Source organism: Arachis duranensis, chromosome 4, assembly GCF_000817695.3.
Source record: "Arachis duranensis cultivar V14167 chromosome 4, aradu.V14167.gnm2.J7QH, whole genome shotgun sequence".
Taxonomy (NCBI): domain Eukaryota; kingdom Viridiplantae; phylum Streptophyta; class Magnoliopsida; order Fabales; family Fabaceae; genus Arachis; species Arachis duranensis.
This window is the reverse complement of record NC_029775.3, coordinates 27,496,462-27,503,149: the sequence shown is the minus strand read 5'-3', so window position 1 is coordinate 27,503,149 and position 6,688 is coordinate 27,496,462.

Genomic DNA, 6,688 nt, shown 5'->3' with positions numbered 1-6,688 from the left:
AAATAATTATTTTGTGTGATGATAGACAGTACTAGTCTTAAAACAAGAATGTGAGTTATAGGAAGGATTTTGTTTTAAATTTTAAAGAAAATGATGGAAATGATTAAATGTTATATACATAATAAAAATAAAAATATTGATTATTTTGATATTATAGTTTATAAATATGATTAAAAAAAGAGACATATTCATTATTAAAATTGGGCGAATTTATATTAATTTAATTTTTTTATAATTATTTTTTGAGAAGATCCAATTTTTTTAAAAGAGTAAAGTATCGTTTTTGTCCCCAACGTTTGGGGTAAGTCTTATTTGTGTTCCTAACGTTTAAATCGTCCTATTTGTATCCCTAACGTTTATAAAAGTGATTCAATGTTATCCTACTATCAATTATATTAACAAATCAGATTATATTTTTCAATTATTCTCACTTGGATGTATTCATTCTCAATTAGGTTTCACTTGAATGTGTTCGATTTTAATATTATACCCATTATTTGTTTAGATTCAATTATATCCCTAGAAAAGTGAATTTTATAAATGTTGTAGGAATTAGTTTCAACTTTTGATGAGTCATTTTTCGGAGTGGATCATCGATTCTATTCCAAACATTTGTATTCTAATTTCAGGAAAATATTTTTAAAACTCAAACTAAAGCGTTCATGATGTGTAATTGATGGCAGGATAACATTGAATCACTTTTACAAACGTTAGGGATACAAATAGGACGATTTAAACGTTAGGGACACAAATAGGATTTACCCCAAACGTTGGGAATAAAAACGATACTTTATTCTTTTTAAAATGATAAAAAAATTTAAAATGAAAATTTGCTACTATATTTATATATATCTTCTAAACAATTATTTAAATGTTTGTATAAAAATTATAATGAAATAATTCAAATTATTTGTCACTTATAAAAAATAATATTTTTTATTATTTTTATTATATTTTTAAAAATATTTATCAATGTTATTTTAAATTTTTTATTCATTTAATTTTTAAAAATATTTTTAAAAATTAACCCTCTCCAAAAGAGAATGAAAAAAAAGTTACGAAGAATAACTAAAATATGGTGGAGGTGGAAGCAATGCATGAGTTGTGGGGTCAAACTTGAAAAGACGTGCAGTTTATTTATTATGTAGTGTTTTTTAGTATTAATTGATTAAATATATCTATTTTAACAAATTTTAAATTAAATTATGATTCAATTGAATTGATTTAAATTTAAAAAATAAAAATAACTGTTTGTTAATTATTATTATGAGAGATTGATGGGATAGTGGGGAGATAATTGGGAGATAACGTGAGAAATAACCGTTTTAATTCTCTTCTCACTGTCCATCAACTTTTTTTAGTACTAATTGATCAAACATATGCATTTTAATCTCTTCTATCAACCTTTTTATATACTAATTACTAAGGGTGAGCACGGTAGCGGGTAACCGATTACCCGTCCGAATCTTAACCGAACCGATTAAAATGGTTCTGAAACCAACGGGTAATTGAATCCAACCCGAAGCAAACCGATAACTTTTGTTAGTGATTGGTTTTGGGGTACGAAATCCGAACCAACTCGCGAACTCGATCATATATTAATTAAATAAAAAAAATAAAAATATATATAGCTTTTCCATTAGACAATGATTATTCATTATTAATACATTTAGATTTTAATGAGTTTAGTTTTTAATGTATTTGGTATTTAACATGTTTGGATTATTTCTACTGATGTTACATATTTATTACACTTGTTAAATTTTTAAGATAAAATTGGGTTTGTTTTTATGAATTTCAAAGTCATCGGTACCCAATTACCCGAACCGAACTAATCCGTTCTTAATCGGTTTGGTTTGGTTCGGGTACATATACAAAAAAATACAAATCCAAACCAAATCGAACCAATTATATTTTGATCGGTTCGATTCTAATTTTACCATAAACCCAAACCAAACCGACCCGTGCTTATCCCTACTAATTACATGCTAAAAGTTTGGATTATTGATAATATTAATATTTTTTATTATTTTCAATTTTTAAAAAAATACGGTGTAAACGAGATAAGAGAGGAATATTTATTTCGGTAAATATTTTTTAAATTATTTATTTTGGTAATTATTATAATTAATTTATTTATTAAAATAAAAAATCCATTGATAGATATGGATTTTTTTGTATCTTTTATATGTTAATCATGTGACAAACGAATAATATTAAATTAATTAATTTTTTTACAATATAATTTAAGAAATTAATAAATGTCAAATCTAGTACTCTATATAATTAAATGTCAAATTTAATACTCTAAATAATTAATAGTTTAGATAATTTAGAAAATTAATATATTAATGTTTTTAACTAATCTTTGATAGGTGTCAACTTTCTTGCATCCTATATATATGCAAATCAAATAACTTAGCCAATATACAAAACAAATAATATTGTAGTAGACAAAATTAATAATTTAATTTAGTTTCAAAGTAAATATTTACGTACTCAAATTTTGAATATAATACTTTACATAATCAATATTTTAGAAAATTTAAAAAATATTGTTGTAAAGCAATTTAAAAAAATAAGTTAACAAAATATTTATTAAATTTCTTCATTCAATCATTAATAGATAAAGACATATATAAAAAAAACACATATCAAATAAAAACAATTGTTATTTTATATTAAATTAAGAAGAAAAGGAGACATAGTACTATTTTTATAAGTAAAAAGTTAGGATAAACTAAAAAGACAGAAGAATGACGTTAAAATATAGATTAGATAAGTAAATTCTTTGTATTGGTTTTATGTATGGGAGCCACTCAGATAAAGACGTCTAAAACGTCTTTTTTTAAAGATGTTTTTTAGTAATTAAAATTTAACACATATAGATTAAACCGTATTATTTTTGTCAAAATTAGGAAGTAAAAGACTAGAAGTTATGATTATTAAAATTAATATATATAATAGGAGTATTTTAGTCATTTTTTATAATAAAGATATTGTAGTTATTTTCTATAAAAATAATATTAATTTAGACTGGTTCAAGATTTGATTTGCCATTTTTTTTGTTAAACTAATTTGTCTGGTCCAATTTTAACAAAAATAATACAATTTAATCGATTATATGTGTTACATTTTAATTATTAAAAAATATCTTTAAAAAAAGACGTTTTAGACGTCTTTATCTGAGTGGTTCCCTTCATATATTGTTATAGATATATAGCTATTCATAAACCATAGAAGGAGTACCAAGATTTATGTCCACAAGCTTTTTTTTATAAACCGTGAAAGGGGTACTACGATTTATGTGTGTTTTAGAAAACGTGGAAAGGTTCCACGGTTGGTTTATATAAAGTAGTAACACGACACGCAAAAGTAACCATTTCTCAATTGTTGTATTTGGGCAAAACTTTTCTCCATTTATTTGATTTAAGTAAATTGCCCTTTAATTTTTGTGAATTGACTCAAAATACAAGTAGAGTATCCCATCCTATATCACTATAAATTATTCTCTATATTCAAGCAATTTTGACATCCAAGTTCATCCTAATGATTTAGAGTCACACAATCTTAACTCAAATTCACATGTGTGTTCTTCTTCTTTTTCTTCTTTATTGTTTTTCACTTTCGTTATCGTCGTCACGAACACCGACAACTCCTCCTCTCTTTCTTTTTATTTTCTCATTGGAATTTTTTCTCCTCCTTTCTTTTTATCCATTTCCTCCATCGTTATCATCATCACGATCATCATCATTATCGTCATTGTCGTCTTCTTCTTATACATATCATCGTTATCGTTATCGTCGTTATTATTATTGTTATTATTAAATTTTTGCCATGTTGATGTTGTTATGTGATCCAAAATTGATTTTGGATATGTTTTTGTTCACGATTCAGTCTTGTTTGTGTGCTTATTTTCGAATTGAGTTTATGCGTCGCAATCATTATGTAATTTTGGTTCATTTCTAAGTTAATTATGTCGCAATTGTTATGTAATTTCGGTTCATTTTTAAGTTAATTGTATCGCAATTCATTATGTAATTTCGGTTCATTTTTGAGTTAATTGTGTCACAATCATTATATAATTTCAATGCATTTATGAGTGAATTAATGTGCATTTGGACTCGTTGTCCTGCACAATTCAAAACTCTTTCTTCTCATCTTCTACTGCTTCTTCTTCTTCATCTTTTTCTTCTTCATCTTTGCCTTCTCATTTCATTTTCTCAAAATTCTTTTTGATTTACTCTTTTAAGAAGAATAAAACCAAGAAAAAGAGAAAAAATAAAAAATAAAAAATAAATATATTAATGACATTATCTGATCCAAAATTAATTTTGAATGTATTTTTGTTCATGATTCAATTTTGTTTGTGTATTTGTTTTCGAACTGAGTTTACATATCACAATTATTTGGAAAATTTCAGTTCATTTCTGAGTTAATTATGTCGCAATTGTTATGTAATTTCAGTTTATTTCTGAGTTAATTGTGTCATAATCCATTATGTAATTTCAGTTTATTTCTGAGTTAATTGTGTCACAATTATTAAATTATTTCGGTACATTTCTGAGTGAATTAAGGTGTATTTGGACTCGTTGTCCTGCACAATTCAAAACTCTTTCTCCTCACCTTCTACTACAATAACAGCAATAATAGCAGCAACAAAAGAATGACGATAAGAAGAAAATATGCAAAGAAGAAAAAGGAGGAGGAGGAGGAGGAGAAGGAACGTAAAACAGAAGAAGACGATGACGATAACGATAACGTAGCACGTGAACATAAATGACTTGGTTGGAAGAATGATGTGTGCGTGTGTTGTAATACCCTATCACCTTAAGCCTTACCTTTAGCCATAAAGCAAAGGCCGACAAAAGCGCAATGAAGGAATAAAAGCTTAAAGACGTAGAAAATAGAGATACAAAAGCGCGAAGCGCGGAGCGTTCACACATGATAACTAAAGTGCAAAGGTAAGAAAAGAGCTTAAAGATACAAGATAAACAAGGTACTTATGCAAAGGTAAGAAAAGAGCTAAAAGATACAAGATAAACAAGGTACTTAAAGATACAAGATAAACAAGGTACTTATGAGAAATAACTACATCAAAATGAACAAAATACAAAAGAGAGCCATCCTCTGCTTTGTTACCATCTGCAAACTCACCGATGTGGGTTGCGACTTGCATATGAAAAACATCCTCCGCTTTGTTACCATCTGCAAACTCACCGATGTGGGTTGCGACTTGCATCTGAAAAATAATTTTTCAATATGGTAATAGTGCCCAATAGACAAGATGTAAGGTTTCAGAAAGCCAAAGGCAATCTTAGAACTTCAAATCGATATAAAGATTCGACTTAAAATAAAAACCTAAACCATAAAAGGTCATCTAACTTAAGGGATTTCTAAACTAACAGATCACCGTCTATTCCACAGCCTTCGTCAACCTATCCTTCATGTGATCCCATCGCCACTGTCTACCGAGCCCCCTCAATCCCAGTAGAAAACACAAGTAGTGCAAGCAAGTAAAATTAAAGTAATATACATATACAACAGATAATTCAATTAGCAATTAAACATGTTATACAAGTTGACACAATACAAGTAAGTAAAGCATACAAACACATAAGAATGCATATGATGAATGCTTATCCTATTGGCCATGATATCACTTGTTGGTTCAACTACCAACCTGACACATCCTCTTGGGATGGTTTTCTTTTGGTCACGAAAAATTGGTACCCCAAGGATATAGTGTCCGGCACACTCTTGTGACTCGAAAGGATGCGAGCGGGATACTCTGCCTCAGACCTCACATCTGTACGTAAGCAGAATTAACCACCGTCCTTATGCCAGCACCGCAACCTCGACAAGCGGGATTAACCACCGTCCTTACCAGACACATAGTGACTTACTAATCAAATACATCAGAAAACATATCCAATCTCAGTGATCGTTGTCATTCTCATCATATCCAACAATCTCAATTACCATTTGTCTCGATACATCACCATCTCAACATTCCACCGATTCACTCATCATCATCTCAATATTTTGCCAATTCACTTAAGTTATATACATCCACAGAACATTACAAGCCTGAGTCAAAGGTCTTTAGTTTCATAACAAAATTATCTAACTAAGTCCACTTAATGTGTTTTTTCTTGTCCCAAAAGCCTAAATAATAGTTAAGGGGTCCTAAATAGTAATTACAAAGGTTTAGTGGTGCACGAAATTGCAATCACACTTTTGCAATCCCGCACAACTAACCAGCAAGTGTACTGGGTCGTCCAAGTAATACCTTGCGTGAGCAAGGGTCGATCCCACAGAGATTGTCGGCTTGAAGCAAGCTATGGTTATCTTGTAAATCTTAGTCAGGATATCAGAAATTATCAGGATTGATTGTGAAAAGCAAAAGAACATGAAATGATTACTTGTTTTGCAGTAATGGAGAATAGGTTGAGGTTTGGAGATGCTCCATCTTCTGAATCTCTGCTTTCCTACTGTCTTCTTCTTCAAACACGCAAGTCTCCTTCCATGGCAAGCTGTATGTAGGGTTTCACCGTTGTCAATGGCTACCTCCCATCCTCTCAGTGAAAGCGATTGCATATGCTCTGTCACAGCATAGCGGAATTCATCTGTCGGTTCTCAATCAGGCCGGAATAGAATCCAGTGATTCTTTTGCGTCTGTCACTAA